Source organism: Ceratotherium simum, chromosome 20 (assembly GCF_057802395.1).
Source record: "Ceratotherium simum simum isolate JZ-2026a chromosome 20, ASM5780239v1, whole genome shotgun sequence".
Classification (NCBI taxonomy): domain Eukaryota; kingdom Metazoa; phylum Chordata; class Mammalia; order Perissodactyla; family Rhinocerotidae; genus Ceratotherium; species Ceratotherium simum.
Window position 1 is genome coordinate 23,027,130 of NC_141919.1, and position 12,499 is coordinate 23,039,628.

General features: G+C 39.6%; 1 pseudogene; it reads left to right on the plus strand.

Moving 5' to 3' along the window:
- Positions 1-5,394: 5,394 nt before the first annotated feature.
- The window catches only part of LOC101401363 (transcription initiation factor IIA subunit 2 pseudogene), a 30,019-nt pseudogene continuing 22,914 nt past the window's right edge, over positions 5,395-12,499 (plus strand).

Here is a 12,499-nt window from a genome sequence, read left to right on the forward strand (position 1 = left end):
GACTAAGCAATGAAATGTTGTGATAGTTTTGGAAATAAACATAAAATCTGATGAGTCCCGTCTCACATTTAACTATTTTATTCTCCTTTGATAACATACACTGTGGAACTATCTTGCCAAAGTGCTCAGACCACAGACAGGAGATAAATTTCAAGTGCACAGGCTGATGAAGGCAACCAATGGCACAGATAGTTTCAATAAGCAGAGACTCCAAACATAATTTGCATTTGTACATAATAAATAATAATAATAATGGCTACCATTTGTTAAGTACTTACTTTGTAGGGAAATATTATTATGTATTTTATATAACATGATTATTTTATTTAATTTGAGTATCACAATATTCTTGTGAATTAGCTATCATTGCTTCAGTATACTTGAAAGGTAAGAAAACTAAAGCTTAGAGAACTTATGAACTGAGTTGAAGCCAGGATCTAAATCTAGCCATTTTTCATTCCATAGCCCATCCATTTTTATTGTAATAGTCTATTGCTTATTTTGGGATGATATGTCAAGTTTTTCTGATGTAATTTTCATGCTTTTATGAGACTAGAAGTCTCAGCAAAACCCTTTGATGGACAGTTTAGACACTGGAAGGATAGACTTTAAGGGAGTGTTTTTCAAACTATGGGTGTTATGTATTAAGTGTTTGTATCGCCCCCAAATTCATATTTTAAAGCCGTAACTCCCTTGTGATGGTGTTTGGAGGTGAGGCCTTTGGGAATTATTTAGATTTAGATGAGGTAATTTGAGTGGGGCCTGCAATATGGGATTAGTGTCCTTATAAGAAGAGGAAGAGAAACCAGAGCTCTCTCTCTCTGCCATGTGAGGACACAGCAAGAAGGCAGTCATCTGCAAGCCAGGAAGAGAGCCCTCACCAGGGAACTGAACTGGCTGGCACCTTGGTCTTGGACTTCCTAGCTTTAGAACTGTAAGAAATAAATTCCTGTTATTTAAGCCACCCAGTCTATGATATTTTGTTATGGCATCCCATGCTGAGTATAACAGTGATTATAACTGATTAATGAGTCATGAAATCAATTATTAATGGTTTATGACCAGTATTTTTTTAAAAAAGGAAATACAGGACAATAGAATAGAAAATATTAGAGTACACAGTAGTAAAGGTAACTATCGTTTCATGAAACTTTTGTTTTGGTGTGTATATATATATATATACACACACATATATATATACACACATGTACATATATATACACACACATTTAATTTTTGGTAAATATATATATATATCAAATATGTGTGAGTGTGTGCATGTGTGTGTGTACATGTATGTGTTCACAATATAAAATATTTTTTTTACTATGGATTTTAGTAAAAAAAATGGAAAACCATTGCCTTAGGATATGGATAGGATGGGGAAGTAGTAAGATAGAGATAGCTAACTTAACCTGCACTAAGGAATGAAGAGGAGTTTGGAGGTATTTTGGGGGTCAAGCTAGGGAGGAGCAAGGAGGAAGTTAGCAAGAAAAGCAAAGGGATTCCAGCAGCATGGAAAGGGACTAACGCCTGAGTAGAAAAAAGATGAGTACAATTTCCCAGGAGGAAGAAATGGTTGAGGGACTTTTAATAGGAATGTCTATTTCTTACATTTAAATTGCTTTCTGTGCAGTTTTGTATTGCACCTATCTTTACCCCACCCTTTCTCCTTTGCTAGAAATCTTCAGTAGATTCTACTAGGCATATAGCCTAGATCCAGCGGAGAGACAGGTTTCTTACTAGGGAAGTATCCAGCAAAACTCACTACAGAATGAAAGAACTGAGCAGAAGCAGAGACTTGGAGCTTGAGGCGACTAGTGGTTATTGGCAGGAATGCTGGGTTTTCTACTGCATCCTAGGAAATGAAGGTTGAAGTCGACTTTACTTACATCCAAAAGGATAATGTGCCTCTAGTAAGCTGGTGACTTGGAGACATCCAAGAGGTTGACATTGTATTTCCCCCGTCCGCTCATGCCTCTTCCTCTTCTCTCCTGCCATACCAATGGGTATCACAAAAGAGTAAGCAAGAGGATGGGAGAATATAAGATCTGGAAGACAGACATCATGACTCAGACTCAATCTCAGACACTCAGAACAAAGTGTGCGTTTGCATGTTTCTGCTTTTGCCCAGGGCCAGGCGCTCTCATGGTACCAAGGCTTAGAGTGTATGTGATGTGTGGTATGTGACACCTCCACACAGTCCTTTTCCAGGGAGATTTTAGTTTCATTGGGCAGCAGCTTGAAACAGTGAAAAGCACATTGTTCTGGCCTCCAGAGGTGTGAATTCTTGTCTGCTTTTGCCCTCTTTCCACTGTGAGTTTTTGGGCAATCGATCACGTTGGCTCTCTTCTTGTAAAGGAGAGAGGAAGGATTTCATTTTTCTCTGGCCTCTAGCAGCTCTAATGCTTGTCCTAGACCAACGCTGTTTGACATGAATCCTTGGAGGCTACTCGAGACCCTTAAGCTTCTAGATAGCTCAAGGAAGACGGATCCCTCCCTTGGGTCTGTTTCAACTTCCTCCTCACCACCCTCCATAGCTTGTGGAGAGCAGCCGTGCTTTTCTGTCTTTTTTATCCATTGAGATTCTCTTTACAAAAAGAAAAAAAAAAAAGAATGTGTGAAAGACCACTGTACTAGACAATCCACAAGGGAGGCTGTTCACTTTTCAATGACTAAGAAGGGGCTGAAACCTGAAACCAATTGGAAAAGAAGCCACTGAAAAATATTTTCCAAGGAAAAATTTCAAAACTACAAAAGGATTTTAAAAAAAGACCTGATAGTCCATGTTATGGAAGGTGGAGAGTAATATTATTAGTGATCAATATGTTCCAAATATTTGGACAATATATAATAGGCTATCTTTCCATATTTTAAAGTTTTTAGCGGACAACATCAATAAATCGTCTTTCTATAATTAGGAAGTGGCATCAGTAAATGAATACAGCAAATGGAAGACTTTACCTTATGCTGGGACTGGTCTAGTTCAGACTGAACACAAATTTGGCCTAAGTTTCCCGTAGATGGAAAATTATCTGGCTCTCTTTTGGTGGGAGCAGATATTTCCCACTCTGAAAGCCTAGGACTAGCCAGTTCTACTCCAAAGCTGTGTTGGCACTGACCAGATTGGAGCTGACTTGAGGAGCAAAGAGGAAACGGTCAGCAAGTCAGTCATGAATACCAACAGGAGCTAGCATTTATCGATTACTTACTACGTATCAAAATCTGGCCCAGGCGTTTTTCTTATAACCCCTACCATGGCTCTAAATAAGCGGTACAGATAAGAAAACTGAGGCTTGGGCCGGCCTGGTGGCGTAGGGGTTAAGTGTGCGCGCTCCGCTTGGGCGGCCAGGGGTTCGCAGGTTGGGATCCCAGGGAACGCACTGATGCACCGCTTGTCAGGCCACGCTGTGGTGGCATCCCATATAAGGTGGAGGAAGATGGGCACGGATGTTAGCCCAGAGCCAGTCTTCTTCAGCAAAAGGAGGAGGATTTGGCATCAGACGTTAGCTCAGGGCTAATCTTCCTCACAAATAAAACAAAAAACTGAGGCTTAGCAAGGTTAAATCATTTTCCCAAAGTCACTACAGCTGGTGAGTGATCACCCATTAACGGCTCCAACTTCTGTTCTTTAATTACACCTTGTGGCTGCTCATAACAAAAGGCATCTTGACTCTTACTCATTCTGAGCGTTTTCGGGCCGCATTCGAATACATGGTCTTGAGTCTCAATTTATAATTTGTTTGTTTATTCAATCAAAAATATTCATAGAGCATATACTATGTGAAAGCCATTATGTATGGAACTTAAAGGATAAAATAGAATTTATCCATAAAAGCTTAAAGTCTAGGAGAAGAGATAAGCTATACATAAAAAATTACAATTCAAGAAGGCAACTGACAAGTGTCCTATGAGGAAGTGTGTTATGAGATGCAGAGGAGGGAGATAAAACTTTCTCTATCAGCAGAGAAGCCTTGTGGAGAAGGTAGCTTTTGGATTGTCCGTTGAAGGGGGATATAATTGGTACATGTAGATTTGTGGTCAGAAAGGAATTCTTGGAGAAAGAAACAACAACATTCGAGGTATGTGTTAAATGAATAGTGGGGAATGGCTAGGGAAAAACTATTTGGCTGGAAAGTATGGTGTATAAAAGGGAGCTGTGGGAAATGAAGTTGGGAAGATATGTTGAATCAAGGTTAGAACATCGAGGGGGTATCTTGACTCAAGCTAAGAAATGTGGACTTTATTCTCTGCAAATGGCTGGAAAGCCATCAAAAACTCTTGAGCAGGAATGTGACATGACAAAACAGTGCCTCGGAAAGATTAACCAGGCCACAGTACATACCATGGTTATGCAGAGACTGGAAGAGGGTAGACAATTTAGAAGGCTTTTGAAATAATCCAGATCAGGGACATTGAGTACCTTGAATAGGGAGGGAGGAGTGGGAAAAGAGAGGAGGGAAATATTGTAAACATAATCATGGAAGTAGAGGCAAACGACTGGGGAGAGGGGCTGGGCCTTTGACTAAAATAGGGAATATGGAAGAAGCAGCAGGTTTCGAGGGTAGGAGGGTGAATTCAGTTTAGGACATCTGAGTTGACCGGTAGGAGTGACATCAAGAGCAGATGACAACAATGGAAGGGGACCTGGAAACATGAAGCTTGGTGTGATATAATTGAGTAAAAGGACTAACACACCTGAGATGGGCAGCAATACAACAGTATCCAAATAGCTGGTAAATTGTTTTATCTTGGTGACGGTGGCAAGATGTATATGTTTTTCATCCTGATTTTCCCTGCATCACTGTTGAATGGCCTGAAAGAGCAGTGAGGCATTTGCTCGCTGGCCTGTGGGATATTCTAGACTTTGGTATTTTAAGGCTGCCTTAATGCAGAGGAATTGGTTTTGATTGAATGACTATTAGTATCTTTAAACATGGTTATATTTGTCCGACATCTGTTTTGTTTTAGAGAAAAATCTTTCCCACTGAAATGACTGATGGTTTTAACATCCTCGGGACATAGTCGTCTTCGTCAGGAGAAAGCAAAGGCATCAGCCTACTGACTGTGAAAATTGCCTAACAGTTTGGCATCAAGGAAATTTGCCTGGTCTTCTCCATGGAGACCACCCCAAGGGTAGAAACATAATTAGTATCTTGTGATAGAATTAGATCTGGGGATAATATGTCTTCTATTTGGACAGTTTTTTGTGGTGGAATAACTTTTATTGCTGCTAAGTAAATTTTAACTTTGTGGCCTAATTTACAAGCATGAAACCACATACTACTAAGCACATAATTACTTTCCTGACTTTGCCCTTCCTTTGGCTTTTCTGGACCAAGTTTACTCACAGTATTCAGTTCCTCTCCCTTTTGGATTCTGGTGCTGCTGGTAATGCGTCTGCTGGAGATGGGGCCAATATTCTCCACCAAAGCACTGATTGGTTTCCATGACATGCATATGATCGGAAGTGTTTTACAGCTGGAGGTCCTGAGATGTGGATCTTGTTCCCTCATCAGCGGCATGCACAATGAGAGGGACCAGACCCTGGAATTGGACCTAGCTCTCTTAGCTTCTTCAGTGACATTTGAGGTGACTTGTTCTAGGAATCTGTTCAGAAACAGTTGAATGATTTTTGGGCTTTTAGCAGACTAAGTTATGTCCTCCCTCGTCTATCCTTGGTCTCATAGTCCTCAGAACTTATGAGAAGCAGCAGCCAACAACCAAGCAGCTGAAAGCAAAGCCGTGGCAGCCCTCTCTGCCGTTGAATGCATTCCCTAGGAGATTCTGTGTTATAATTCCATCTCCCCGTGACTGACGGGCCGAGTGGCACACCATAAACCCTTATCTTATTAGCTGGAGGAAAGTGCCCTGAAAGTAAGGGACCCTATTTACATGAAAAGAGAAAATCCTGAACCATGTGGGACATCTCTTTGAATATTCTGTAACCAATTATTTATGCTCTTAGAAATTTTAAAATGTATTAATTGGGCATCAATTGTGAGATAAGGCAGATAGGATGAATGTGTTCTTTGCATGCCTTATTCTGGTTAAGTCTTATTTCTTGAGTTAGTTTTGTCTACTATCAAATGCCATTCATGGCCTCAGAGACTTAACACTCAGGAACCTATAGACTTTCTAGGACCAAGTGAGCAAATATGATTCTTTTGCTGCGTGAAAGATTATAACTTGAGCTGGAGTATAGGTGGACATAAGATGGGGGGCCAGACTAAGAGGAATGAGGGTGGTGTCCAAGGGAGTATGAATGAAGGGAAACTGAGGAAGCACAGACACCCTTGAAGTAAAAGCAGGCCTGTTTGGGGAGTATGAGGAGCATTCTATCAGCTAATAAATACCAGCCAAGGTCAAGGGGGGAAAATACCTGGAGAATCCCTGTGACAAAGTGTAAATCTTGCTTCTGGTTTCATCTCTGTTTTCAAACTACTTTGTGAATTACCATTTGTGGGAGACTCAGGTAGATGGAAGAAAGCAGTGTCTAGTCCTAGAATAAATATGGGGGCCTAGATGAGATCTTGACCAATATTTACTCATTCTTCTGCCCTTAGGCTCAGCGGTTCAGACAGTTCTGAAGTTCTTAAGGACAAGAAGCATATTTCTCTCATCTTTGAACCCCTAAGATTTTCTTTTTTTAAAAAAATTTTTTGTTTATTGCAGTAACATTGGTTTATAACATTGTAAAAATTTCAGGTGTACATCATTATACTTCTATTTCTGCATAGATTACATGTTCACCACCAAAATACTAATTACAACGCATCACCACACACATGTACCGAATTATCCCTTTCACCCTCCTCCCTCACCCCTTCCCCTCTGGTAACCACCAATCCAATCTCTGTCCCTATGTGTTTGTTTATTGTTGTTATTATCTACTACTTAATGAAGGAAATCATACGGTATTTGACCTTCTCCCTCTGACTTATTTCACTTTGCATTATACCCTCAATGTCCATCCATGTTGTCACAAATGGCTGGATTTCATCGTTTCTTATGGCAGAGTAGTATTCCATTGTGTATCTATACCACAGCTTCTTTATCCATTCGTCCCTTGATGGGCACTTAGGTTGCTTCCAAGTCTTGGCTATTGTGAATAACACTGCAATGAACACAGGGGTGCATGTACCTTTACAAATTGGTGTTTTCAAGTTCTTTGGATAAATACCCAGCAGTGAATAGCTGGATCATATGGTAGTTCTATCCTTGATTTTTTGAGGAATCTCCATACTGTTTTCCATAGTGGCTGCACCAGTTTGCACTCCCACTAGCAGTGTATGAGAGTTCCCTTCTCTCCACATCCTCTCCAACACATGTTGTTTCCTGTCTTGTTAATTATAGCCATTCTGACGGGCGTGAGGTGATATCTCATTGTAGTTTTGATTTGCATTTCCCTGATAGTTAGTGATTTTGAACATCTTTTCATGTGTCTGTTGGCCATCTGTATATCTTCTTTGGAGAAATGTCTGTTCAGGTCTTATGCCCAATTTTTAATTGGGTTGGTAGTTTTTTTGTTGTTGAGATGCATGAGTTCTTTATATATTTTGGAGATTAAGCCCTTATCAGATATATGGTTTGCAAATATCTTCTCCCAATTGTTAGGTTGTCTTTTCGTTTTGTTGATGGTTTCCTTTGCTGTGCAGAAGGTTTTTAGTTTGATGTAGTCCCATTTGTTTATTTTTTCTGTTGTTTCTCTTGCCCAGTCAGACATGGTATTTGAGAAGATGTTGCTAAGACTGATGTCGAAGAGCGTACTGCCTATGTTTTCTTCTAGAAGTTTCATAGTTTCAGGTCTTACCTTCAAGTCTTTAATCCATTTGGAGTTAATTTTTGTGTATGGTGAAAGGTAAGGGTCTACTTTCATTTTTTTGCATGTGGCTATCCAGTTTTCCCAACACTATTTGTTGAAGAGACTTTCTTTTCCCCATTGTATGTTCTTGGCTCCTTTGTCAAAGATTAGCTGTCCATAGATGTGTGGGTTTATTTCTGGGCTTTCGATTCTATTCCATTGATCTGTGTGTCTGTTTTTGTGCCAGTACCATGCTGTTTTGGTTACTATAGCTTTGTAGTATATTTTGAAATCAGGGAGTGTGATACCTCCAGCTTTGTTCTTTTTTCTCAGGATTCCTTTAGCTATTCGGGGTCTTTTGTTGTTCCATATAAATTTTAGGATTCTTTGTTCTAGTTCTGTGAAAAATGTTGTTGGAACTTTGATAGGGATTGCATTGAATCTATAGATGGCTTTAGGAAGTATGGACATCTTAACTATGTTAATTCTTCCAATCCAAGAGCACGGAATAGCTTTCCATTTCTTTGTGTCTTCTTCAATTTCTTTCAGAAATGTTTTATAGTTTTCGGTGTACAGATCTTTCACCTCTTTGGTTAAGTTTATTCCTAGGTATTTTATTCTTTTTGTTGCAATTGTAAATGGGATGGTATTCTTAATTTCTCTTTCTGCTACTTCGTTGTTAGTGTACAGAAATGCAACTGATTTTTGTATGTTGATTTTGTATCCTGCAACTTTACCATATTCGTTTATTACTTCTAAAAGTTTTCTGGTGGATTCTTTAGGGCTTTCTATATATAAAATCATGTCATCTGCAAATAGTGACAGTTTCACTTCTTCCTTTCCAATTTGGATCCCTTTTATTTCTTTCTCTTGCCTGATTGCTCTGGCTAGGACTTCCAATACTATGTTAAATAGGAATGGTGACAGTGGGCATCCTTGTCTGGTTCTCGTTCTTAGAGGGATAGCTTTCAGTTTTTCACCATTGAGGATGATATTAGCTGTGGGTTTCTCATATATGGTCTTTATTATGTTGATGTACTTTCCTTCTATACCCATTTTATTCAGAGTTTTTATCATAAATGGATGTATCTTGTCAAATGCTTTCTCTGCATCTATTGAGATGATCATGTGATTTTTATTCTTCATTTTATTAATGCGTTGTATTACGTTGATTGATTTGCAAATGTTAAACCATCCCTGCATACCTGGAATAAATCCCACTTGATCATATATAATGTGTATAATGTTTTTAACGTATTGTTGTATGCGATTTGCTAGTATTTTGTTGAGGATTTTTGCATCGATGTTCATCAGTGATATTGGCCTGTAATTTTCTTTTTTTGTGTTGTCCTTGTCTGGTTTTGGTATTAGGGTAATGTCAGCTTCGTAGAATGACTTAGGGAGCTTCCCCTGCTCCTCAGTTTTTTGGAAGAGTTTGAGAAGGATAGGTATTAAGTCTTCTTTGAATGTTTGGTAGAATTCAGCAGGGAAGCCGTCTGGTCCTGGACTTTTATTTTTGGGGAGGTTTTTGATTACTGTTTCGATCTCCTTACTGGTGATTGGTCTATTCAAATTCTCTACTTCTTGATCCAGTTTTGGAAGGTTGTATGATTCTAAGAATTTATCCATTTCTTCCAGATTGTCGAATTGGTTGGCATATAGCTTTTCATGGTATTCTCTTATAATCTTTTGTATTTCTGAGGTGTCTGTTGTAATCTCTCCTCTTTCATTTCTGATTTTACTTATTTGTGCCTTCTCTCTTTTTTTCTTGGTGAATCTAGCTAAAGATTTGTCAATTTTGTTGATCTTTTCAAAGAACCAGCTCTTGGTTTTATTAATTTTTTCTATTGTTTTTTTGGTCTCTATTTCATTTATTTCTGCTCTGATTTTTATTATTTCCCTTCTTCTACTGATTTTGGGCTTTGTTTGTTCTTCTTTTTCCAGTTTCTTTAGGTGCATTGTTAGATTGTTTATTTGAGATTTTTCTTGTTTGTTGAGATAGGCCTGTATTGCTATAAACTTCCCTCTTAGAACTGCTTTTGCTGTATCCCATAAATTCTGGCATGTCGTATTTTCATTTTCATCTGTCTCCAGGTATTTTTTGATTTCTTCTTTGATTTCTTCGTGGACCCAGTTGTTGTTCAGGAGCATTTTGTTTAATCTCCATGTATTTGTGGCTTTTCTGATTTTCTTCCTATAGTTGATTTCTAGTTTCATACCACTGTGGTCAGAAAAGATGCTTGGTATTATTTCAATCATCTTAAATTTATGGAGACTTCTTTTGTGGCCTAATATGTGACCAATCATGGAGAATATTCCATGAGCATTTGAAAAGAACGTGTATTCTTCGGTTTTTGGATGGAATGCTCTGTATATATCTACTAGGTCCATCTGTTCTAGTGTGTCTATTTCTGTTTCTGTTTTTATGTCTGTTAATAATTGCTTTATATATTTAGGTGCACCTACATTGGGTGCGTAGATATTTACAAGTGTTATATCCTCTTGTTGGATTGTTCCCTTGATCATTATGTAATGCCCTTGTCTCTTTTTACAGTTTTTGTTTTAAAGTCTATTTTGTCTGATATGAGTACTGCTACCCCAGCTTTCTTTTCATTGCCATTTGCGTGGAGTATCTTTTTCCATCCCTTCACTTTCAGTTTGTGAGTGTCTTTAGGTCTGAAGTGTGTCTCTTGTATGCAGCATATATATGGGTCTTATTTTTTTATCCAGTCAGCCATCCTATGCCTTTTCATTGGAGCAGTTAGTCCATTGACGTTTAAAGTAGCTATTGATAAGTATGTACTTACTGCCATTTTTTAACTTTTTTTTTTTTTCCTCAGTGTTTTAGTAGTCCTTCTCTGTTCCTTTCTTCTTCTACACAGAATTGATGGTCACTTTAGTTTGACCTCTGTCTGAAAGCTCTACTCTTTAACTCCCCTCCTCCCTCATTTTATGTTTTTGATAGCATATCTAACCTCTTTTTTGTGCATTTGTATCCATTACGTTCTTATCATGGAAATAGATAATTTTTCCTATTTGTGGTCTTCTCTTTTCCCCTTAAATCAGTCCCTTTAACATTTCTTGTAGCACTGGTTTCTTGGTGACAAACTCCTTTAATTTTTTCTTGTCTGGGAAATTTTTGATCTTTCCTTCCATTTTGAATGATAACCTTGCTGGGTAGAGTATTCTTGGTTGTAAGTTTTTTCCTTTTAGCACTTTAAATATATCGTGCCACTCTCTTCTAGCCTGTAAGGTTTCTGCTGAGAAGTCAGCTGATAGCATTATGGGGTTTCCTTTGTATGTAACTTGACATTCTCTTGCGGCTTTTAGGATTCTCTCTTTCTCTTTAATTCGGGACATTTTGATTATGATGTGTCTTGGTGTGAGCTTCTTTGGGTTTATCTTATTTGGGGCTCTCTGTGCTTCCTGTACCTGGATGTCTGCTTCCTTCCTTAGGTTAGGGAAGTTTTCATCTATTATTTCTTGAAATAGATTCTCTGCCCCCTTGTCTCGCTCTATTCCTTCTGGGACACCTATAACACGGATGTTAGTGCGCTTGATGTTGTCCCAGAGGTCCCTTAGACTGTCCTCACTCTTTTTAATTCTTTTCTCTTTTACCTGTTCAGCTTGGGTAATTTCTTCTAGTCTTTTGTCCAGCTCATAGATCCGTTCTTCTGTATCCTCTACTCTGCTTTTGAGTCCCTCTAATGAATTTTTCATTTCCAGTATTGTATTCTTCATTTCTGATTGGTTCTTTTTTATATCTTCCATTTCTTTGTTGACATTCTCACTGAGTTCATCTATTCTTCTCCCCAGATCAGTGAGCATCCTTAACACTCTTAGTTTGAACTCTCTGTCAGGTAGGTTGCTCATTTCTGTTTCACTTAGTTCCTTTTCTGGGGTTTTGTCCTGTTCCCTTACTTGGAATGTATTCTTTTGCCTCCTCATTTTGCCTCTTTCCCTGTGCTTGTGTCTACGTATTAGGTAGGTCAGCTACGTCTCCTGCTCTTGGATAGGTGACCTTATGTAAGTGATGCCTTAGGAGGCTTCCAGTGTGCTTCCCTCAGTTCTCAATGTTCCAGGGGTCACCTCTATGTGGGCTACGTGTGTCCTTCTGTTGTGGCCTGTTTGCTCTCCCTGTAGGCACCCCGGGAGGCCAAGTTATGCTCCTGGCCAGCTGTTGTAATGCTCAGCTGCTTGTAGGTGTTGTGGGTCCTTCGATCTCTTTATCAGGTGTGGGGAGCCCCAGCACAGTTGGCTGCAAGTTCTAATAACACATTTGTGTTGCAGTATTTCTTTTAAGTGAGTAGGCCCCCAGCGTGGCAGGTTGTTAGGCTCAGGGCCTTACAATTGCTGTAAGCCTCTAGCCTATTAGGTCTCTTGTCAGCTCTCTGAGGATTGGAGCTGGGTGGTGCTGGCCTCAGACACAGGAGCACCCAATTGTTTCAGGCTTTGGAAGGTGGGGCAAACCCCCATGTGGGTCTTTGAGAAGCACAAGTCTTCTGCAGCTGACAAGCCCTGCTGCCCACAGGTCCACACACACAGTCAACACAGTTCTGCCCCGTGTGCGCACCCCGACCTCCCCAAGCGGACCCAGTCTCTCCAGGGCGGGAGCCCCACACACTCCGCCACCACCCCACACTCTCCACCCGCTCCTTGTGCACGCCCTGCCCCACTGAAGTCAGCTCAGTTGCC